General features: G+C 41.7%; 1 protein-coding gene and 1 non-coding gene across 2 annotated transcripts in view; both read left to right on the top strand.

Moving 5' to 3' along the window:
• Positions 1-25052, top strand: part of SAMD5 (sterile alpha motif domain containing 5) — a 46893-nt gene that overhangs the window by 14111 nt on the left and 7730 nt on the right. The gene's annotated exons all lie outside the window — the stretch shown is intronic.
• LOC119057919 (U6 spliceosomal RNA) lies at positions 1454-1560 on the top strand. Its single transcript, XR_005084160.2, has one exon. It is a non-coding gene; the product is annotated as a U6 spliceosomal RNA (small nuclear RNA).

The raw sequence follows: 25052 nt of genomic DNA on the forward strand, positions 1-25052 counted from the left end.
TTACCATGGCAACAACAAAACACAAACCCACCTCAGCAGCTTTCAGATGGACTCAGCTACGCACAATAGTAGCCTGACAACAGAAGAGATACTCCCATTGCAGAAGTAAATGTCAGTGACCTCAGTCTCAGCTGTTCTTCAGATACAATGTTTTGCATTTAATAAAAAAATTATAAAATATACCCCCCCCCAAAAAAGGGAAAAGGTATTGTCTATCAAGAGAAAAAACGGTCACTAGAACTAAACCCAAGAATGGCCAGGATGTTGCAACTGTCAGGTAAGAGCATTAAAAATGGCTATTAATTATAAAATATATACCATCCTGCTGTAAGCTGTTAATAATAGGGGAAACTGGGTATGGGTTTACATGGGAACTCATAGTACTGTCTTTTTAATTTTTCTGTAAATCTAAAACTGCTCTAAAAATAGATTATTAAATACTACATTTTTAAGGAATGTGTTTAAAATATATTGTTAAGGGTATAAAAGTTCAAGCTAGAGACTGGGAGAAAGAATTTGCAGAGTGCCTATCTGATAAAGGACTGGTAACTGGAATATATAAAGAACTCTTACAAGTCACTAATAAAAAGAAAATCATTTCAACAGGAAATGAACAGACATCTATACCTTCACTGAAGAAGATATATGGATGGCAGTTATGCACATGCAAAGATATTCAACATCGTTAGTCATTAGATAAATGCAAATTCAAACCACAAGGAGACACCATTAGTATGGCTGGCATTAAAAAGCCTGTCAAACCAAGTGCAGTTAAGAATATAAAGTAAGTAGAACTCATACATTTCTGATGAGGAAGCAGGATGGTTCAGTCACTTTGTAAAAACAGTTTGCCACTTTCTTATAAAGGTGGACAGAAGCAGCCCTGGCTGGTGTGGCTCAGTTGGTTGGAGCACTGTCCTGTAGTCGGAGCATTGTGGGTTTGATTCCTGGTCAGGGCACATACTTAGGTGGCCGGTCAGATCCCCAGTCCAGATATGTACAGAAGGCAGCCGACTGATGTTTCTCTTTCTCCCTTCCTCCCTGCCTTTCTCTCTCTCTAAAAGCAATGAAAAAAATTTTTCCCTCGGTGAAGATAAAAAAATTTTTAAAGGTGAACAGACATTTACCATAACTTACCACATAACCAAGAGATCCACTCACAGCTCTCTACCCAAGAGACCTTAAACACACGTCCATCCAGTGACCCGTATATGAATACACATGGACGCTTTACTTAAAACTTGAAGTAACCCAAATCTCCATCAGCTTGTGCATGGATAAACAGATTGTCATATATTCTTAATATGAAATGCTACTGAGCAAGAAAACAAATTACCGATACTTGCAATAACATGGATAAACCCCAAAAGCATGCAAAATGAAAGAAGTCAGACACAGAAGACCACATAGTGGATGCCTTCATTTCTGTGATATTCTGGAAAAGGCAGAACCAGTGCTCACTTTGGCAGCATATATTCTCAAATCGGAACCGTAGGGAGAAGATCGTTGTGGCCCCTGCGCAAGCGTGACATGCAAATTCGTGAAGCGCTCCATGTTTTATGTCGATTCACACTGTTCCGTGTAAAGGTGCTGCTGAGAGACACAGCAGAGTCACCCTAGTATCTTTTCATTTTTACTTGAAACTTTGAATCCTCTCTAAAGACTCTAGCAGGAAAACTTTGTAGTTTTTAAATAATCGCTGAATATAAAGTGTTTGAAAACTTTAATTTTTTTGTATGCAGACTGAAAATATGAAATACGAGGGAGGCAGAATACAACAAGTCCAAACTAATTTTTTTGTAGATTACCATTACATTTCTTCAAACTTTTGATACCAATATGTCCTCTACAAAAGAGAGTGGTTTCATAAATTAAAGGTAGTTGATTTAAGGGTAGTTGCTGATGTTATACATTTTTTAATAAAAAATAAAATATAATAAATTTTACATAGTGAAACTCACTGGGCTTTACACATAAGAAGGGTAAATTATTGTATACAAATTATACCTCCACAAATTTGTCAAAAATGGTATTCAACTCTATAAGAACATGTGGTAGTTTCTCAGAAAATGATTTAAAGTATAATTTAAAAACATTTGGCCATTTCTGTCTATAATAATGCTCTCTGAGGGACCTTGAACCAATGACTTTACTTCTGGGGGCCTTAGTGTCCTGAACTATAAAATGGGATAGGAATCATACATATCTTATGTGATATTTTTTAGGATCACTTAACTAACTAAAATACAGAAAGAGTTTAGAAAAATCCCCAGAACATGGTAAGTACTCCAATAATGTAGTCTTGACAGTGTGTTGTGTTAGCTTCTACATACACTAAAGGACTAAGGTGTAAGATCTCCAGCTATCATTGATGTCCTAACGCGAGAATTGACATTCACTTACTCTTTTACTTCAGAACTGATGTTTGATTATGCTATTGCATAGGTGCATTTCTGCATTTATTCAAAATATTTTTGTTGGCCACTCTCTATGTCAGACAGTGTGTTAGGTGGTGGAATTACCCTGAAGGATGAGACTCAGTCTGTGCCCTCAAAAAACTACCTTGAACACAGACCAGTTTGGGGGACTCCAGTGCATTCATTGTGGTAAGTACGATTAGGTGAGGGAGCTTCTTACAGGAATCTGTGGAATAGGCATCTAATCTGAGGGCCAGGAAGATTTCGAGGAGGTGATGATATATATGGCTGGTCCTTGAAGGGTGTGTGTTGGAGGCCAGCCGGTCATCAATTTTGCCTTTTTGAAACTTTTGGCAAAGCCTGTGGGACATTACTACAAAAGGAAAAAAAAAGAACTTGATCCGCATGAATAGTATATGATCTTTTAATAAGCTCAGTTGATATCCAGAGTATAGGTAGCTGGAACTTTAAGGGATAGGTGTCTAACTTTTCCCCATTTTTGACTTGGCACTGTTTTTAGTCTCAGTGGATTGGTCAAGCTTGAACCACACCATCAACATCCTAAAGAGAGCAGTTCAGATGTTTATTTTTCTAGTGCTTTAATCTTTATGGTATTTTTTTCATTACCATTTAGTCCCCTTTTACCCCTCCCCCCCACAGTCACCACACTCTGGTCCACGTCCATGAGTCCTGTTTCCTTTTTGCTCAGTCCCTCTGCACCCTAATCGCTGCTGTACCACTCACTACCTGTCATCCTGCTCACCATCTACCCGTCTGCATCTGTTTCGCTTGTTAGTTCAGTTTGTTCATTAGATTCCACCTATGAGTGAATCATACGGTATTTGTCTTTCTCTGCTTGGCTTATTTCACTTAGTAGAATGTTCTGCAGGTCCCTCCATACTGTTATAAAGCATAAAATTTCGTTTTGGTATATGGGATGGCTCTCCAACCAACTGAGCCACCCAGCCAGAGCTGTTTGGATTTTTAATTGTGGTGTGAGCCGTGGTGATTGGTTACTTGAGGCAAAAATCAGTTGGCACCTATGTCACAAAGTTTGGTGAAGAGAGAATCATCTGCCAGCCTCCGTTAGAGAAGCACCAGTGACTGTCGATATTCCTGGCTGTGCCTGACAAATCCTGCTTCTTCAGCAGTCTCCGTCTGTTGATATACATCCCAACAGGTACAAAAACACACTGTGAGAGCTAGCATGCCTTCTGCAAAGCTAGGTGGTTTCAGGATGGTGATGAGAGATCAGTCTGTATACATTGAGCAGATACAGGTACAGCCTCTGGCCGTTATTCTTGGACACGCCCCAGAGACCACACCTGGCCTTTGGGCATTTTGTTAATGGCACCTACACACCACTCTCTTCAGATGGCCTGCTAAAAATGAGTTCCCGTGGCAGAGGTCACTGATGACAAAATGGGCTTCTTGGCATTCAGCTAAAAAGCACAAACAATTGCCCAGAGAATGGAGAACAGTGTTTTGCAGGAAAAAATATTTTAAACCTAGTAATTTTTAGGCTTAGATTTGGTGAGTTTCATATTTTAGTTTAGTTCTGCCCCATAGCATATTACTGATTATTATTAATTAATAGTGTTAATTATATTCAGCCAGTATTTATTGAGCACCAAGAACATGCAAAGCAATGTTAGGTGTTAAGTGGGGAGTTCAGAGGTAACTAAGGTATAAACTGTGCCTGAAGGGCATTTCCCATCTGGAGGAAAATCTTTGTGTCTATGTCCAGGTCTATGGCTGTCTCTACTTGTGTCTGTGTCAGTCCCCTGAGCATATGGGTGTGCACTTGACCTTTGTCTCTGTATCTGTGTGTACCTGAGCACGTGCCTGTGCACACACACACAAATACATCCACAAGTTCATACATAATACATATTTAGAAGTAAGTATAACATTTTCAGTATGATCTGAATACCAAAATGAAGGATAAACCGAGTTCTATGGGAGCACCGCAGAGAGGCTGTTCATTTTGACTGGGGCTTTGGAGGCTCTTTGGAGAGGAACTGGCACGGATGGGAAAGGTAGGCGAGATTTCACTCTGCAAAGCCACACTGTGGACTAGGAGCTGGAAACTGAGGGCGCTAGACTGTGAGTTCTACAGGGGTCTTGTCCATGTTACAGACTTTAGTATATTCAGTGCCTTGCTGCAAATCTTCGTTGAATGAATGAATGCGTGCATCGAAGAGCAGAACAAAATCTCAGCATACAGAAGGTGCCAGGAAAGGACTGACGAGTGGCCCATGGCGGGTGGTGTAGGGTGGAGGCCAGCAATTCTATGGTGTGGGATGCAGCTCAGGATCGGGCTGGGCTGTCAAGGAACTTGCCTGCTGAGGTAAGTACGATGTAAATTCGTAAACTGCTGAGGAGTTTAGAATTTATTCAGCCCGCTGGAACCTGTCAGATATATTTGACCTGGCGAGTTACCTACACCTGTTTATTTTACAACACTCCTCATACTTTTTACCATATTTTCATTTCTTTTTCATTCTCCCCTCAGGAAGTCTTAATCTTTTTATCTATAGGCACCCCATTTATTTTGTGACCCCTTACCCTTTACCTTCTGAGCTTTGGTTTAAAAAACTTTGTGTGCTACTTTGCTCCTATGGTGATCCACTTATTTGTCTATTTTTAGGGTCAGAAGCATAGAACTCATGCATGGGGCAACCCTGAAAGGATTAAACGTGGACTTCATCACTGCCTGTTTTAGTTTACTAGAGCCACCATAACAAAATACCACCGTCTGCGTGTCTTAGACAACACACATCTATCCTCTAACATTTCTGGAGGCTAGGTAGAAGTCCAAGGTCAAAGTGCAGACAGGTTCAACTTCTTCCAGAGCATCTCTCATTGCTTTGCAGGTGACCATCTTCTCGCTGTGTCCTCACATGGTCACCCTGCAGTCCGTGTGTTGTCCGTGCTCCAATCTCCTAAGTTCCCTTTCTTACAAAGGCGTTTGTCAGCATTTAGGACCCATCCATATGCCCTTATTTTTTCCATAATTACCTCTCTAAAGGCCCTGTCTTTAATGCAGTCCCATTCCGAGATACCAGAGGGTAGCATTTCAACCTAGTCATTTTAAAGGGGGACACAATTCATCCCGCAGCACCGACCTGAGGAGCTTTCTCTGTTCTCTACCACCTGGCACGGAGTCATGCTGGGGTCTAAGTCAGTCCAGGTCACATACGGTGGGAATCTGAACTTGAATCTAATGGCTCAGAAGCTGATGGGACTAGATTGTTGCCCAGGAAAAGTGATTCCTTCTGAAGAGCTCGATGTGTAGTATCCAGGAGCTGTGCTGCTCCCATCATTTTAAGTAAGTTTGGAAACCAGGACCCTAAATCCATAGCATCATTGCTATGGATTAGCAACGATGAATAACAAACAAAACAAATGCTGAACAGTACAGTTAATGGGATCCCAGGCCCTCGAGTCAGATGCACCGGCCCCATCACTTCTGATCTGTACGGCCTCAGGCTTAACCTTTCTCTGCCACTCTTTCCTTATCTGTACCTGGAGGATCGTGTGGTTTCCTGCCCCATGAAATTGTTCTGAGGGCTAAATGAGGAAAATGTGTATCAAGCACAGTATAGTCCTTGATATGTAGTAAGCACTCGGTAAGTTCACTAATCTAATATGTATTCAGTGTTAGCTATTATTAAAGATGAAAATGATAGATCTATTCACAGGCATGTTAGCAATAGAACTATTAGCAAAATGTTAGCTTTTGCAGCCATGTTTACGCAGACCAAAGAAGTGAATTTTCTTAAGATGGCAATCATATGTTTCAAAATGTTGTAAAAACATCATAAGTATTGTTTTGTGACCTTGTCAAATAAAATGGACCACTTATTTCTGTGCTAAACTATTATAATATCTTTTTCGTGGCCTTTTTCCAATAGTTTGATGAATGCCAATTTAAGTGCAACTTGGGTGGATTTATCTTCTGGAATCGAACATTTGGTTCTGTTACTAGTATAAACTTTAAGCCTCTCGCTTATGATGTACACACACAAATAAGTGATTTCCTTATGCTGTTAAGATACGCAGAAACATGGAATGTCATTGTTGCTTCATTGTACGTAACGTCACAGGAAGCCCTCCAGGAGCCTTACATAAAGTAGGGTAGCACTCAGATAACGCGGAATACAGAATACAGTCGTCAGTAAAGACTTTACTGGACCCTTTGTGTTCATTGCCTACTTCATCTCCACCTTGGCACAGAAGCAGTCAGTCTGTGTTCGTGCTTCTCACATCACGTATGTTACTAGTACTAGATGCGTCTGAGAACGTTTTGAAGTATCCAACAAAAATAAGTTGGGAACTTACAAACACCTTGTAATATAAAACCGTTTTGCATATTATCATAAAATAATTCTTTCAGGGTCTGCCCAGTTTATACAGTGCATCGTAATTGAAGTACTTAGGATTTATATTGTGTGTTTAAGAGAGTAAAGTTAATTTAAAAGATTTATTAATTTTAGAGATGGGTTGAGAGGACATTTTAAAATACTACATACAGTTGGGGTTGTTGAGCATTTTTTTCTTATCGTGGTCTTTTCTTAAAGTGGGTTAGTCTTTACCATATATGGGAAGATATTTTCTGAAATCTAGGTTCTGTTTTTTTAAAAAAGGACCATCAAACAAACACAGTGAGAGGTTTTTTTTTTTTTGCCACAGGAAAGAATATAGTTCTTGTCTACGTTCGAGATTTCTCTTTGGTAATACTCTTAGATTTTCAACCACAAATTGCGATGACATGGACAGGAATCGCATTAGTGTGAGCACGCACACACGTGCCTCACACGTGTTGGCATTTGCCCCACGCAGGCCTGTGTGTGGTGTGCAGGAGGCAGGTGCAGACGGCTCTCCTAAGTGATGGGCATGTCAGTTCTCATTTCCCTTCTGCAGAGACGTACGGAGGGAAGCAGCCCACAGTGCCCTCCGGAGCCCTCCAGAGCCCTCCGTTAGCCGGCATCTTGGAGATGTGCCATCCAGCCTCGGCCCCCGCCTCCTCAGCCTCAACTGGTCTGTGGTTTTGGTGGCATTTCGTTTTTTGAAACCTGTGTGGTTACTGTTGAGGGTTGTGCAATTACCTTAATAGGCAGAGCAACCAGGGCGATGCAGACCTTGGAGACAAAGGATTTGTTGTAAACATTAGGGATCACCAGTGGAAAGGAAGGGAGTGGGATTGTGACGTGGCTTGGCCTGGCGTCGCAGAGTGAGTGACGTGTGGAGCCAGACCAGTGGCTCCCAAACACTGGGAGAGGAGTCGTGTTCAGGGTCCTGAGAGCCGGTGTTTTCAGAATCAGCCTTCTTTGCAATTTCTGCTGTTTAGCGTCTTAATATGTTTTTCTGAGAATGACAGAATCATGGTACACAAATCCACGTTAATCCAAGTTAACCTCTGTGTGAACTTGACCTACTTTCCTTTGCAATTAGCCTTATTTAAAATTGTAAATGACTGTCTTTGACTAAAGCACTGTTAAATAGTGTTCTGTTTATAAAACATATGCCTTTTTTTTTCTACCGTAGATCCTTCTTGGCTTGAGAAGGCTATGGAACAAAACCAGAATATATATTTCAGCAATCCCAGGACATTGAAATGTTCATGCATTTAAAAGAATCATTTTTTCTGTTTTAAAAAATCTTAGGGATTAAAGAGGTTCTTTAGGCTTGAAAATGCTCAATTAATTTTTGTCCTCATATTTTAGAAAAACACTGTAATTGTGTTTATGTGAGTAAAGTCCAGTCCACGTAGGAAATCTACAGTAAAGTCATAATAGTCAGTTAGGACTATGCAAATTGTAGGGTTGAATTTGGCAGTGCATTTAAAATGTTCAGCCCGAAACTGCAGCATTTAATTGTAATCTCATATTATCAGCAAGATAATTGCTGTTTTAAGTCTGCTTAGTTCCGTAAGATGTGGAGGCAGGCCAGCGCGTTCTGCAGCCCTGCGGCCCAGCGCCCAGCCAACGCTGCACTGAATGGAATGCTCACTGAAAGGACACTTGCTTCCATCTGCATCTTACTCCTTTATGTATACACACCTGCAACCAACTTTCATGTCAGAACTATACTCATTATTATAATATAGGCTGTATAGGTTGGCTTCCAATAGAAGAATTTAGCCCATGTCAATAGAAGCATTCTGTGAGAGTCGGTTGGGAAGTGGAATTTACAGTAAGGGATGTTGTAGGGTTTATTATTCTTTTGTAAACAGTGTGCTGCACATCCTTTATGGTAGTAAAATTTATAATGAGCGTATGGATGTGTATGTGTGCATACATTCCCCCTGCCCCAGAGCTCCAGTTAGTACATGTTTAGCGGCACCCCACTGAGACCTTACTGTTGTCATTTCTGAGTTTTGGTGGTCAAGTTATCTGAGTTCCTCCAGGGTTAGGATTTGAAGGACAGCTGTACTTCACCTCCCACGGTGGACATGCATGCAGTGAAGTGTGCCTCGGGGTTGGTTGGGTGCTGGGAAGGGAAGGAGTCTGGCCGCACTGGCATTGGCAAGGTCAGCACATGCAGAGTTCAGACTCCAGTGTGATGTAAGGGCCTGCACTAATCCATTGAACCCAAGTGTAGAGCCAGGTTTTAAGAGGCATGAAGCTTTTAAAATTGAGGGGGCCCTTTTTAAGGAACAGAATACACAATTAAGTGAAAGGCCTGAGAAAACCCGGGTTAGAAGCCCTGAAGCTTCAGCTACACGGCAGACTCGCCTTTGATCATTTAAGAGATCAAGCGAGCTTTCAGGCTGAGATTGGGAAGGTAGACTACGGGATTCACATCAGGGGTGGCAGATTACGGAGTCACTGCACATCTACCAGGACGAAGAGCCCTGTATTAGAGAAACAGAACCAAAGGGAGGGGAGGAGAGAGAGGAGAGGGAGAGAGAAGAAAGAATAGAGAAGAGAGAGGGGAGAAAGGGGAAAGAAAGAGTAAGGAAGAGAGAGAGGGGAGAGGAGAAAAGAAAGGAAGGGGGGGGAGAGGAGAGAAGAGGAGAAGAGAAGAGAAAGCTAGGAAGAGAAATTGATTGTTCGATTGATTTTAAGAAATTGGCTCACACAATTGTGGGGCTGGCGAGTCTGCAGTCTGCAGGGCAGGCCAGTAGTCTGGAGACCTGGGCAGGAGTTGACGTTGCAGTCTCGTGGCCACAAGCAGTCTGGAGGGAGAATCCTTCCTGAATCCTTCTCGGGGGGCAGGGGTGGATGCTTCAGTCTTTTCTCTTAAGGCCTTCAACAGATTGGATGAGGCCCACCTACATTACGCAGGGTAACCTACTTACTCAAAGTCCACTGATTTAAATGTTAATCGCACCCAAAAAATGCCTCGCAACAACCAAAAAACTGGGCACCATGGCCAAGCCAAATAGACAAACAAAATTAACCATCACAATCCCCAGAGCACATTCTTGGCCTGGACGGTGACATGGGGTGGGGAGGGCAGGTGATCTCCTGCCACAGTGTGGATATGGCCTGCGGGGCACCTAGAACCAGGAAGAGTGACTATAAGTGAAATATGTCAGATCCCTGTTCTGCCATTGGTTACTTTTGGTTTGGGCCCTGAGGGAGGGGGGGCCCTTCTGCTTTTCAGCCTGAGTTTTCTGCTATATAAAATGAAAGCATTTGCAGGTACCTGCCATCTCACATGTGAAAGGATGGGATTTTCAGTGTGTTTTTTTTTTATCTTGTAGAACCCTTTTTGAGGAAAAGTCTCATTAGAAATCTCAAAGCCAAAAACAGAGTCCAAAGTAGCTTCCGTGAATGAGTGATTGTTGCAAGGAGTAGGACCACCGTCCCCCGCCCCGAAGGCTGGGCCTCCCTGGGCATCAGGGTTTGAGAATCGCTGATCCGGTAGTGACTGATAGTTTAGTCCTACCCCCTCATCCTGGCTTTTTAAACCACTGAACCTGTGTCCCAAATTCACAGACTGACAAAAATCAGGATTTGAAGTCTCGTTCCTTCTAACTGCAAAGTTCTTTTTCTCTCTTGAAAAACAAGCCCTTTGTTCTTTGCTTGCACTGATTTGCTCGAACACAGGAGTGGTTTTGGCAATTTCACACGAGAGCCTCCTGGCTGACAGGAGTCCATTGTTGGAGAAAGTTCTAATAAGAACCCAGTCAGAATTATGGAACTGAACTTACACAGGAGAAAATTTTAATTTTTTAAAAATTTACTGAGTCTTTGTATTGTTGGTGTTTATGTGCTTGATTTGCTAAATTGGATATAGTGATCAAAATCTACAACATTTAGAACTAAATAACTCCAGAAAGGACACCTAGTTCTAAAATGATACACATGTTATGTATTTAGAATTACTTTAGTATGGTCGATTTTCTTTAATACTTCCAACAACATAGCTATTGTCTTTCTTGATGAACTTATAGTAGTTGATAAGAAGAGACAGAAATTTGTGAAATATTAAATGCTTAAGTGATAGCTAAAGCAATAAAGATGGATAATCAGGACGGGTTTTAAATAAAGATTTTAAAATAAGGAGAATGAACATTCTGGACTGGCTGATCTGGGAATTTATAACCTAAACAATGGTATTCGAGTCAGGTCCAGATCTGAGCTGGGAGGGGGAGTAGAGATGTTCCAGAAGAATGTAAAATATAAGCGGTGTGTAGAGTAGGAGAGAATGTTCAAAGGAGAACAAGACCCCCTCTTTATAAAGGTAGTAGAAAAGGTATATTTATAATTATAAAGATACCCGAAGGAGACTAACACCCGTGAGGCACCAGGATACAATGAAATGACATTTATGATGCATATCATTTATAATAAAACTCCCTATGGTCTTATGGCTGCACAACCTCTTCATAAGAAAACTGTTGGTTTTGCAGTGCTGGAACCTTGATTGTGAGCAGCAGGCAAATTAGTAAGAGTCAATGTACAGAATCTTTGATTGTAGTAGGGTGACTGCACACCATGCTCAGCCATGTGATGGAAACAGTACATGCTGTATCTACATACGTACACTCCTGTGAACTCTGGTAATTATGGAACACGTCTAAGAGGCAATTATTAAATCACTCACCATTAAACATACATGGGAAGTTATGTTCACAGTACCACCATTCCTCAGAATGGCTTGGGGGCTCGCCCGGTGTTTACTTCTCAGAGACACACAAGTAAGGAAGTTGTCATTGTTCCTTTGGTAAATTTATAGTAAGGAGATTTAACACTGATGTTGCAGTCTGTTGTAGTCAGAATTATGGTATGTCCACTGGTGATTAGGGAGGAGATGCACTATTTAATATCCTTTGTGGGCGGTATATTCAATTTGATTTTTTCATTTCATTTTTTTTGCATATTATGGTTTACTTTAGAAATGTAACATCCTGAGTGAATAAGAAGCCATCCATAATTTTGCTCCAGAATCCACCCCCCAAACTTGGCAGTGTAAAAATGTGCTTACTTTATGGCTCTAGACCAAGCAAATCTTTTCAAAGGTAATTCTGAATAGCTGAAATTCTTTGGCAACAAAATAATTCTGAATAGTAGTAGAAAATTTATGGATTTCAATTAGACTTTGTGGGGTATCATAATTCCAGTTTTATATTTCGTGCAGTTCAGTGTTTTGGGTTTTTTAATGGGGCCAGTGCAGTAATAATAAAAGTGATTCAAAATGCACCCAGTAATTACAGAGATTTGCTGTTGCCTTTGCGTTAAAAATGATGATGATTTACACTTAGTGAAATTGCGATCTGTGGCTCTATTTAGGGTGTTCTTGCTATTAAGCTGCTTATTAGTTATGGTCAGTGATTTAAAGCTTAAAAGCTACATTAGAGGGCTGTAAAATAATTTATTCTTTAATAGATAATAGTAAATTTGAAACAGACATTAGGTTAATTATAATCTTGTACATTAAAGGATATGTATTAGCCTTTGTCTCTTCTTGGGTCTTTGGAAATTCATTTCAGATAAATGGGAAAATGGGTGATGGGTCAGACAGACTGGTGTATAAATAGTTAACATCTTTTCTGAATATTCAAGAAAATAATCTCACTTCTCATTGTGAGTCCTTCTCCATGTTAAACAAATGCTAGTTTTCATTTTAAATTCGTCCTTGTTTCAGGTTGCCATTGTTTAAATCAGGCTGAAACAATTTGGGAATGGGAGCAGTGGGGAAAAGGGTGGTGGTGATGATAAGTCTGCTTTAAATTGGCATTGCAGGAAGGAGTTTGTCATTATCCTTGTTATTAATAACTACGTATGTATGTGTAAATTTACATGTATATATGTGTGCGTGTGTTTTAGGATTTATATGCTTCTCATTCATTGTAATTTTATGTAAGACCCAAATCCAGTATAAATATCAGATGTGTAAGAATATGAATTTCTTATACAGTAACTAAAATTTGATATTTAAATTCCTATGTTAATGTTCTTGTGTAATGCTTGGATGTTATACTAAATCAAAAAAGTCAAAGATAAAGAAATTCTGCCTAAACCTGTTAAACCAAATCAAATGAGAAAATATAGGTATATTATTCAGGATAATATATTATTAAGCTATGTTGTAATAAGAAAATAACACCTTCCCAACATGCAGTCCAATCTCAAAACCTCAACATAGCAAAAACTAGTTTCTGCAAAGTCCAGTGTGTGTCGGTGGAGGCTTTTCTTCCACCCAGTGACTCGGGGACCCAGGCTCCCTCCATCTACAGGCCTGTCTCCTCTGGGATGAGAGAACTGAAGTTTGGCTCAGGATATTTTTTAAGAGTGTGCCCTGCAAATGACTTCTGTTATTTCTACTCACATCCCATTGACCAGAACTTCATCAAATCTCCCCAACCTGTTTCTAAGGGAGCCTAAGAACTATCGTCTTCGCTGGTGCCAAGGAAAAGGACACAGAAGGATATTAGGTGAACAGTGCTTCCTCCACCGCACTGTGTGTGCTTCTGAACTCTCTGCATGTAATCCTCTGAATTTATACATGGAAAAAGGCCATAGATGCACGGCACCTTTTAAACAATTTGATGCTTTCCCCCGTCTCTCCCCAACCCCATGTACTAAGATTCAGAAAGGAAATCATATGGTTGTACCCAAATTCCTCTCACTTGTGATGTGGCACCTCCTAGTTTTTGTCCTAGATGCTGTGCCTCTTCCCTTCCTTCAGAGAGGTTGGCGGCCCAGTGCGGGCATAATGCCACCAGCCAGCAGGGTAAATGCTGCTGTGTTTTCTGTCAGTCTGTCCTACCTTGGTCCTGCTTTTCCATCAGTGACCTCGTCTTCTCTCCCTCTGTGGGAAGGCCTTTCTTTTTTCATTTGGGTAATGTCATACATTCCGAAGGTTGGAAAGAATCATTATTTAGCTGTTTCACAGTAAAACATTTCAGCCGATGCATCTGGTTATATGTTGTATTAGTGTTCTGTTGCTGCATGACAAATCACCATGAATGTGATGGCGAAAAATAACACCCATTTATTATCCCATCGTTCAGTAGGTCAGTGTTCTGGGAAAGCTGGCCTGGGTTTTCTGCTCAGGATCGTACAAAGCCAAAATCAAGGTATCAGTCAGCCTGGTTTCAGATCTGGAGGATTTAGGGGGAGAACCTGCTCCTAAGCTCATTTGGGCTTTTGGGGGAATCCACCTACTAAGAGCTATAGATCCAGGGTCCCCATTTCCTTGCTGGCTGTTAGCCGTGGGCTATTGCCTGTATATAGAAGCTGACTGAGTCCCTTCTCATGCAACCCCTCCATATTCTAGCCAGCAGCCCTGGGTCAAGTCCTTCTCACGTGACATCTCTCTGACTTTCTGTCTGCTAGCCAGAGAAACGCTATGCTTTTAAAGGCCTAGTTCTAGATTAGGCCCACCTGAAGAATCTGCTTTTTGTCATGTAATTTAACCTAACCAAGACAGTTTCATCTCAGCATATATTATCAACAGGTTCCACCCACACTTAGATGGGAATTAGAAGTGGATATGGGAAGAGAGGGGAGCTGGGGTTGGTTAGGAGAGAGGATGAATTTCCTTTCAAAGGCTTTGTCATATACACAAAATATGTAAAAAGCAACCCTTGATTTTTCTCTCATGAAAATGAAGGCATAGTGTGATAGATTGTATAGATGGACTCCCGATTGCTCTTCTTCATTGCCCCTCCCCATAGGATTCTATATCCTTCCCTTTTAAACTAAGGATAGGCAGGTGGCATGCTTTGGTCCATGGAAGGTGACTAGAGCGATGCGGATCTCTTCCAGGCAAAAGCTTTACCAAACTGTGCATCATTCACAAATTTAATATTTTCCCTGAAACCACAATGACTGACAATGTTCCTGACAGAGACCATTTTGTCACCTTTGGTCCTGGAGTAAAGAAAATGGCACAGAACCACAGTGGACCCAGGTCAGATCTGCAGCACAAGGAAAGAAAATAATAAAACCTTTGCTATGAAGCAGTGAAATTGTGGGGTCACTGGTTACTGCGGCCTAACTGGCCCATGCTGACTGATATGCCTGCCTGGTACTTCTGGGTGCCATTTTAAGTAATCTCAACCTTAATCTGTTCCAGCCACTGCTAAGCAAGCAGTCTACATAGGCTTCAATTAGCAGCCTGACACCTCATTGACTTAAGCCCCGTCTGTTGCTCTGTGTCCAGGTACTCCTCCGATTTTGTCATGCAGTCCAGTGAGCGCTGACTGAGCACTCACAATCTGTAAACAGGAAGTGGGGGAAGACTGACACCTGTGAGGCAAACCTTGACACGTGGGTAATAGATGCTGAGGGATAAAGGTTTCCTCTTTCTTCCCTTACATGCACGGTTCTGAGATGCATTTCTTAAGGCTCTTTGGAAAGTCTTGCAGAACTGAACAGCACATTACCATGTGGCCAACTCCATAAATATTCTCATGTTGGTTTTCCCTCCTTTATTTTATTTTCCTGGCCCTTACTTCTGCCCTCTGGGGTCACCTTTCCAGACAAACCGCCTGCACATAAATCTTTGTTTCAGGCTCTGTTTGGTGGGGGAATATGACTCGTCACCAGTTAGACCCTCATTTAATTGATCCAATCAAGGTATTAGCCACCAGCAAAGTGAATTACATACGTAATTTGGCAGTGTGAAGAATTATATTGTGCATTTATAGAAACTTGCAAGCACAAACACTTTGCCACTCAGCCCGGAAGTTACTGTAGGATGTGCTGATCCAAGAAGAATAAGACCTTCCTCCTCCCACACACACTGATTAATCTGTCATTAGTTTCAATCCATCCTGATGCTCCAACACACAGCTGCTGCTTGGGAGGAGTATCTGTTTTCAAGATTTAGTGGTTTGTTGAAGAGCATGTTGTCAAGCAAGTGTTTATACATTACAGCGCAGCCGAGGTTATGGTAGACCTGTGTGTTGCCCTTCAACTTGGAGTTGCCGCCCGCTGACAGCATTATGTGGGATGTTTGTCGGGCAGCATGGGGAAATAAATGCCTTGTTTAGGGATTGAGTTGGTAAAGTTTCCATAGCATCTTAGCTCTGTTTTCTCTCTGCCTCCTCATCAGTCTACTCCCTAGTATTCTTAAAATCACAGCATGATAGAACTGGAGGGCATCTTAAAATCCCCTGACCAAACTCCTTATTTCAGAGGTCGGAAAACAAATCCGTAGACATTAAAGGACGCGATCCACTATGGAGCAGGGACAGGGAAGAAATCGAAGGGGGTGTGATCTTGGCTGTTAAGAAGATATTTTTCTTTTTTGACATAATTTAATTCTTGATTGGGATGCTCTGAAATGAACCATGAAATTCTAAGCACTTACAATGCAAGTGTGATTTTTAACTAAGGCTACCCCCTCCCCCTAACACTGAATGTTAAGACGGCAGATGCATAACTAATCTTAGCTGAATCTATATTAAGAAATCAGCAAGGTGTCTTTATTTAACTTGCAGAATCTGTGAATATAATGTAGTGCTAAATAGCATGACTTTGCACATTATGTTCCTAAAATAAAAAACAACTCCTCCTTTGAAGTGATAGTAAAATGCAATAATGTGAAAGGTTATTTTACATTTGTTCTCAAAGGGAATGAGGAGAACAGAAGGAGAGAACTGAATAGCTTGGTTCTAAATGTGATTTCAACAGATGAATATATTTATTTTAAATTCTGTTTTATGTGAGGGACAAAAGCCAGCTCTTAGGATTGTGTTCTATGCCATACAGGGGTCACTCCTGTCAAAAGAAGGGGGGAGGGTTTAAAATCCCTCGTTACTTCCGGTTTTGAATTTTCTGAAAACTATCCAATCCATTGAACTTCTGTGTTTTAGCGCAGGGATGTTCCCATGGACCTGTGTTCGTTCCGGCCCCTCCTGTTACCTCTGGAGCCAGACATGGGTCTTGCAGAAACTGCACGGGATTATCTGTTTCCCCGTTTGCCGACTTTGTTGCAGTGTGTCAGATTTTTGAAGGCAGAAACAATGGGAAATTGTAAGGCCCAACTGTGGAAGATCACGTGGAGAGGAAAGGCAGCTATTGTGATTTAAGACAGAAAAAATGTTGGCCTTTAGCTTCTTGAACTACTGCTCTAACCAATGCGAGAATGTAGTTGTGGCCACTCAGTATTTATGCAAGTCTGGATTCTGGGGTCTGACTTTCACTTAGTAAACCAATTTTTATTTTGATGTTTTCAAATTTCTTTAAGAAAGCAATTTTAGCTTCTGTTTATTCTTGTCCTCTGGGAAAGGAACTCCTAATCTGAGGAGCACGAATCCTTGAAAAACAAATACAAGAATTTTGGAAACTATTTGGGTATCAGCCATTGTTAGTGGATATCTAATATGTCTTGTCTAAGTTTATTTGAAGTCAATCTTAAATTCTTGGTCACTTTTAAAGCAGTAATCTTTCTTAGGCAAAGGGCAGTAAGAAAGTAAGAAAAATGGAATAGTGGAGTTCCTCTCTCTTTAATACGTGTGTAGGCACACACGCATGCCCTCCGTGTGTGTGGAGGGTCTGCGTTTCAAACAGTTGCAGAGGTCTTCTTGCTTGGACAAGCCAAGGACTACTGCCGGGCAGTTATGTTCTAGAGGGCATGCTTCAGAAAGCTAAGTGAAAGTTTTCAAAGTTAATGGTTAGGCAGTGCTTAAAGCATACACATTATTCGTGATTTATTCTAATAACAGTTGTGGATGATTAACTTAATGCTGCTGCACATTTGTTATGTTTCGTTCAGAGGATGTGACTAAGTATCTCTGCCTCTTTAGTCGTGGGTTTATATCACTCAGTGATTGAACCAGGAAGGAGAATTCCATGCCTTTTGTGGGGTTGGGGTTAGAAAAAACATTCAGACACTTGTATATAGATGCGCACTGTGCCTGATACCGCTCTAAACACTTACAAACATTAGGTGGTTTAGTCCTTAGAACAACCCTGTAAGATGTAGGTACTATTATTGTTCCAATTTGAGGGGTTTTTTTTATGGGAAACTGAAGCGATTGGGTTAAGTAATGTGCCCAGGCCTAGTCTAGGGGTTCATTCCAGTCTGAGCAGGGACATCTGCAATGCATGACCCAGGGGACTTCCATCCTGGCCAGAATGGATTTGGTGACCGCTGTCACTATCCAGAAAATAGGCTGGCCTGGATTGAGGTAGTGTATATACCAGGTGTCCACCACTGCCCACCCCTAACCCCTAACTTCACACACACACACAGACACACACACACGCACAGCCACCCTGCGCTACTCTGGACACAGACATTAGGCTACCTTGGACTATAACTGCAGTGCCCTTCGATCTGGACTTTGCTCCTAAACCTTCTAGAAGTGTCCCTTCATAACAGCAAGTGTGTGTGGTAAAGACCCCCAGTGTGTGATGGAACTAGGTCCTGTTTACCTATTTTACTTCTTTAGGAAACCTACTTACATGTCCTCAGAATTCATATGGACAAAGCCAGCATCTTGAGGATTATTCAGATGATACTATAGGTACTGTGCCTTTAAAGAAATTAGCTGGTGGTCCTTGAGACCCAGAACGATGGTATCAGAATATGTCACTTTTATGAGACATTTGAAAGTGCCCCACCTTGCCCTGCCAAAACCAGAGAAGAGCTGGAATGACAGAAACCAACACCGACAATGCTCCAGATAATTCCTCACTCAGGCTGTCAATAAACATGCAAAGGAGCTCGCCAAGGGATTGCTGAAGAGGACCATGGCCATTGTCTTGCTCCCCTTCCTGTTCCAACTTGGCAGGTGAGGCCGAGGCCTAGTGGAGGCCAGGTTTCATTGCCCAGCGAGCTGGGACTAGACACTAGGAGACCAAAGGCTATATTGATGGGATGGGCTAGCTGTTCTTAGAATTGCCCAAGGCACTTCCGAAGCTGTGCTATTGTCAAGGTTGGCAAGTAGAGTCCCTGAGAGAAGCATTTTCCTGACCAGCTCAGCTGTCTTTGCAAACCCGCTTACCAGACTGGTGAGGAAAATCAACTCGCCTCCTGGTAGGAAGCCCCAGTCTTCCTAGTTACGTGAGGCAGAGCCAGGTCGAGGGCCAGGAGGGCGAATCCTAGCAACTGTTAGGAGGGAGCTCCCTTTTCGAAGGGTGTGCTTACACTGCAGACCGATGAGTTGGCCCTGGCTTGCCTGTACAGATTGTGTGACTTCTACTTTGACTCTCCAGAATGGGATAGAGCAGGGGTCCTCAAAGTGTGGTCCTCAGACCCCTGGGGGTCTCCGAGACCCTTGCAGGGCATCTGTGAGGTAATCATTGTTTCACAGCTGTACTCTGACATCATTTACCCCTCTCACCATGCGGATTTTTGCTCTGGGGGCACCGGAGCAGCCAGGGGTGAAAGTGCCGGCATGTCAGTGCGCATCAGGGTAGTGGCACCAAACCACATCAGTGCCTGATGTATTCTTCATCTGCAAACATGCCAGAAAGAGCTGTCTCTCTTAAAATATCTTTGACAAAGCAGTAGAAATTAGTGCTTATTAAAGTTCAGCCTTGCCCTGACTGGTGTAGCTCAGTGGGCTGAATGCAACCTGCGAACCAAAGAGTTGCTGGTTGGGTTCCCAGTCAGGGCACATGCCTGGGTTGTAGGCTAGGTCCCCAGTAGGGGGCACATGAGAGGAAACCACACATTGATGTTTTTCTCCTTCTCTTTGTACTTCCCTTCCCCTCTGTCTAAAAATAAATAAATAAAATCTTTAACCAAGAAAAATAAATAAATAAAATAAAAAGTTCACCCTTTGAGTACATTTTAAAAATACTTTGTGTGATAAAATGGAACCATTTGCAGCATAAAGACTTTTGTTGCAAATGGAAGTGTGTATGAATCTCGTCTCCTTGCAAACCGGTTAGGCTATTGTTTGAGTTGCCAGCTGAACTAACAGCTTTATTCATAGAACTTTCTCTTGAAAGAACAACTGAAGAAAAAGCCATGGTTAGTTAGACTTGGGTATTTGGCAGATAATTTCTCCAGAGATGCCTCAAGTGGCTCTAATATTTCAAGGAAAACAGTTGACCATATTTACTGTTAAAAATTTGAATATTCCAGGAAAAAATTACATTTTTGGAAAATTCGTATGGGCCACAATGAGCTGGACAGTTCATAATACTGGAAGACTTTTTTGATGAAATGGGTGGTGATATTAACAAATGTTCCTTTTTTGATATTGTATAATGATGTGTTAACATTCAGAAGATCTGCATAACTCAGCAACCTGATATGATCCAAATGACCAATGCATGATGTTACCAAGTCACATATGGGAAGAGATCCATTAAGAATAGAAGGCGGATCATTGTTTTTTACGTAGTAGACTGTATACAAAATTCACTGCTATGGTTTCACCTTTCACATTGCAACTGACTTTTAAGAAACCCTTTGTTGTCAAGTTTTGTAATGGTATCAAAAAGTATATATATCTACAATTACCTCCCTTAAAAAACTATTAAAATACTTTCTTCTTCCAAATGATAACATCTGTGTGAGGGTGTATTTTCTTCCTATATTTCAACTGAAACATATTGCTATAGGTCAAAGGCGGAAGATGTAAAAATCCAGTTGTCCATCAAGTAAAGAGATATGCCAAATGCAGAACAGTGCCGTGTTTCTTGTTCATTTTGAGAGAGAGGAATATATTTATTTTTTGTAAAAATATTTATGTTAACATGTAAGGTATTTACTATTTTGCATAATATTTTAAACATTTCTTAGTTGTAATTTCAAACCATATAAACAAAAGCTCTTTGGAATCTTCAAAGTTTTTTAAAAGTGCAAATGGCCTCTGGAGTCCAAAGTTCCAGAACTGCTAATGGAGAACAGTGCCATGTTTGCTAGCTGGGGCTTTCTGAGCTGCCGGAGGGGTCCAGAAAGTTGTCTAGGCTGGGAACGGTGACTTTAATTATATATCTTTAAATAACTCAATGCAAATTGTTTAAATATTTTCTTCTTTAAAATGAAACCCTCCTGGAGCTCAAATATGCTTACGTTGCATATTAAACTCTTTCTCATTCTTGAGTCGCTGATATTAAAACAGGAAAATACACCAATTATATTCAATTCTAGTTTATTGGAAATAAAAATAGTGTGTTATTAATAGAGAAATGCTTGTAAATAGCCACTGAGACCTTCTCTCCTCTTGCAGTTTAAAATAAATCATAAATATGTAAGTAAATAAATAAGTAGACATTAAACAAAAGAAAAACAATTGTTTCAAATGCTGATTTTCTATTTTTGATGCTGTAGGAAATAGTTAAATATCAGTCTGCATTTTAATATGTGTGGAGTCCATGTATAAACACAGTGTATAGTTTTTAATGTATTTAATTAATTTAAATTGTTTGCATCATGTATTTAAAAGGTAGCAGTCAAATTTTGCCCTACATATTATGAATTACATTTAATATAATACTGTATCTAAATAGGCATTATACACAACATTTAATGGTCTCAATAAAAGCAAAATACCTTTGCTTAAAATCACATGAGCGTATGCTGGGGAAAACAATGAAGGAGTCAAAAATATTCCCAACAGAATTTGAGAAATGATGTATTTATGTGAAAGGGTTCTGTATTAGTTTCCGAGGGTGGCTGTAATGAAGTACAATAAAATGAGTGGCTTAGGATGACAGCAATTCATTCTCCCACAATTCAGGAGTCCAGAAATATGCAGTCAGGTTTTGGCGGGGCCATGCCCCCTCCAGAGGTTTTGTGGAAGAAGCCTTCCCTGCCTATTCTCACTTTGGGTGGCCCCTGGCGTTTCTGGGCTTGTGGATGCATCACTCTGTTCTCTGCCTGTCTTCACATGCCCACCTTTTCTATGTGTGTCTATCTGGGTCCTTTCCTCTTCTTGTAAGAACACCAGTGATTGGATTTAGGGCTGATTTTATCCCCAGAGCCTGAACCAACCACAAAGACCATGTTTCCAAAGTCACATCCTGAGGTTCCAGGTAGATGTGATTTGGGAGGAACACTAGTCAGCTACCAATGTTGCCAATCAAAAATGACTTGGGAGGGCAGACATAGTTTTACAAGGTTGGACTTTGCTGTTGGACGTAACCACTCTGCCATTGGTTAGCACTCCGACCCTCCCAGGTTATCCGCACTTGAAAGCTTCAGATTGCCCACCTGTAAAACTGGGCCCAGGCTGGCCATCACGTTGGCTTGTGAGAAGTTAGGGGATAATATATAATTATAAATGGTCTCTGCACAGTGCCTGACACAGGGATGGTCTCTCAACAAATATTAGTAGTGTTTATTCTTGCCAGGTTAGGCAGGTAATGGTAATCACAGCATGCATTGTAAATACACTGTTGATGGCAAGTTTATTGCTCATGACCATAATAAGAGGTGAGTGTTAATGGTGATTTTAAAGACCACTAGTACTTAATAACTGGTGGTTTTACTGTGAGCAGGTGGAAGAGAGAGAAAGAAAGAGAGACAGGGAAGAGCAGAGATGAGAACCCTTGAGTAAGTAGCCAGTAAGCCTGGTTAGAGAGAGGTTTTGCTAGAGACTAAATGACTGTGTCCTCCCAAAGTTCCCATGTTGAAGCCCGATCTTCAGTGTGATGGTGTTAGGAGCTGGGGCCTTTGGGAGGTGACTGGGTCATGAGGGTGGAACCCTCATGAATGGGATTAGTGCCCTTAGAAAAGAGGCCCCAGGAACCTTCCTTCTGCCATTTGAAGACTCATCCAGATGGTGGTGTCCATGAACTAGGAAGAGGGCCCTCCCCAGACACTGAATCTGTGGCCACCTTGATCTTAGCCTTCCTAGCCTCCAGAACTGTAAGACACATGTTTCTGTTGCTGGTTATCCACCCAGTCTGTGGTATTTGACTAGAGCACCCCAGACAGACATACAGAGTCATCGATAGGACTTGTTCCTCAAAAGACTGACCAAATATATTTTAAGGAGCTACAGTGGAGGACAGAATCCTGGTGTCCAGCATGCTCTAGCACTTATCATGATCTCTGTTCTGGATTGGTGATGTGCATTTATAAGCCTGTGACTTGATCACTGTTTGGGGTAGTATTTGGAGACCTGGGAGCATAGTATGGAGAAACTCGAAAAGCCTGTCTCACCATAATTCCATGCGGTCCAGTCCAGCTGAATCTGCCCTCCTGCAGCTGTCAAACTGAATTCCTTTGGTGGCTTTTTCAGATCTCGACCACCAGCCCTAACCTGCACCCCTCACCCCCTCTCTGTCATCAGAGAGCGTTGGTTCGTTATGACCAAGCACCAGAAGTCCCTTGTCGTGAGCCCCCGCCCTCACGCTCTTCTTGGCCTCGAAATGTGTCGGCATCTTCCTCTGCTCTTCTTTGCCTCTTTTTCCATGAGGAATTATCCGTCTCCCCTCTAAGACTAATCCCACCTGTGGCATCTACTCTTGGCCAAAGTCCATAATTACCCCTCTATTTTCTTGCATTTAGTCTCTCTCCATAGAATCCTTTCGTTCCATCTATAAACATGCCCACACTCCCTCTTTTTTCTTGAAGGCACTGGCCCCTCCAGCTAACACTTTGTCTCTTTAACTGTTCTTTAAGTTTCAGGAAAGAATAGCGACCTAGCCCCAGCTTCATGTTGTGACAAGCTGTTAATTATTATAAAATTGTTGAAAGAACAATCTAGAAATCCCAACAGTTAAATCCTGGTAATTTCTTCCTGGTAGAGATAAGACGTGGCTGTAACTCTAGGCAGGGAGGTGGTTCTGGCTTGCAGTCCACAACCCCTGTGTGGGAATTTAGCATATTCAGAGTATTCAGTGATGAGTATAACAATGATTTTAGAAAATTGGGATTTACATAGTTATTCAGTTGGAAAAAATTGTTAAATTGGTTAATGCCCTGAGGGTTGCATAAACAAAGGCACTTTTATCTTTTAACCCCTGAATTCATTTCTGTGAGTTTTCTGAATAATAAGCAGGTGGGATAATTTCCAGCCTCTTTAGTATACTTTGCATTTGCTGAAAACCTGCAGATAAGACCTGCCTGAAGATTGGAACCGTGTCGGTCATGATGAGGTAGTGAGAAGCAGTGCCATTTATTAAGACCCACTTATCTTGCTCAGGAGCCAGGCAGTAAATCGGTGTTTTGCAAGGACACACTGTGGATGATGGCAGGATGGTGGCCCACAACATGTACGCAGCATTTGGGTATTTGTGTTCAAAGTAAAACAAATACACATGTGTAGGATATTCTGGAGGACTTTGAACAGTTTTCTCGTCTGTAGTGTCCCTAAGCCATGACTGATCGCTCGGCTGGTTAGAGAGCCCTCCCCATACGCCGGGATTGCAGGTTCCATCCCCGGTCAGGGCACATAACAAGAATCAACCAGTGAATGCATCGATAAATGGAACAACAAACCTATGTTTTTTTTCTCTCTCTCCCTTCCTCTCTCTCCCTTCCTCTCTCTCTAAAATCAGTCAGTCAATCTAAAGACATCTACCCTGTAAGTCTCCTCCAGCAGGGACAGGACCTGTGTGCCCTGTCTGACACAGGTCTGGGTGGCAGCCACTGAGACAAGACCCTCCGAGGCCTTCAAAGGCTGAGAGTGGACCATCCAGACACGTCTGGGTTTAGTGAACATGCACACAGACTGATAACTTTTTCTCCCTTGTAGAGGCAAAGGAATTTATACTCCTATCTGATGTGCTTGACTAAAATTTCCTAGGAGGAACTTAGTTTACTGAGAAATGATGTGTGAAAATTATAGTGTGGAAGAGTCAATCAACCAGCAGCAGTAGTAGTGTGTGACATTATAGATAATGTTCCTGCAGGAGATAAAAGAAGTGTAAAACGTGTTCCTGACCTCGGAGAAGTTCACAGTTAAGATGTGTCTCTGAACAGATCCCCAGCCTCCCTTGGCCCCGCAATGCTGGGCACCGTGACATGGCCGAATGCTGGCAAACCGAGCTTGAGAAAGTCACGTGGTGAAAACATCTCATGTCCTGTGGCCAAGGGCCCAGAGGTTCACTTGGTGTCCCTTAAGCCACCCAGGAAGAGAGGAAGCAGCATTTGCACTACCATTCCAAAGTCAAGTTTTTCTACGACATAGTTGCCCCTCGGTTGTAAATGAACTGCATGCACTGTCAATGTATAGTAACCAGGTTTATTATTTTTTTCCTCCCAGCAACCAAGCGTGGGAAATTTATGTCTATTGGGTCTATATCTGTATTGGAGCTA

The sequence above is a fragment of the Artibeus jamaicensis genome, unplaced genomic scaffold (assembly GCF_021234435.1).
Source record: "Artibeus jamaicensis isolate MK-2021 breed Jamaican fruit bat unplaced genomic scaffold, CSHL_Jam_final contig_3176, whole genome shotgun sequence".
Lineage (NCBI taxonomy): Eukaryota > Metazoa > Chordata > Mammalia > Chiroptera > Phyllostomidae > Artibeus > Artibeus jamaicensis.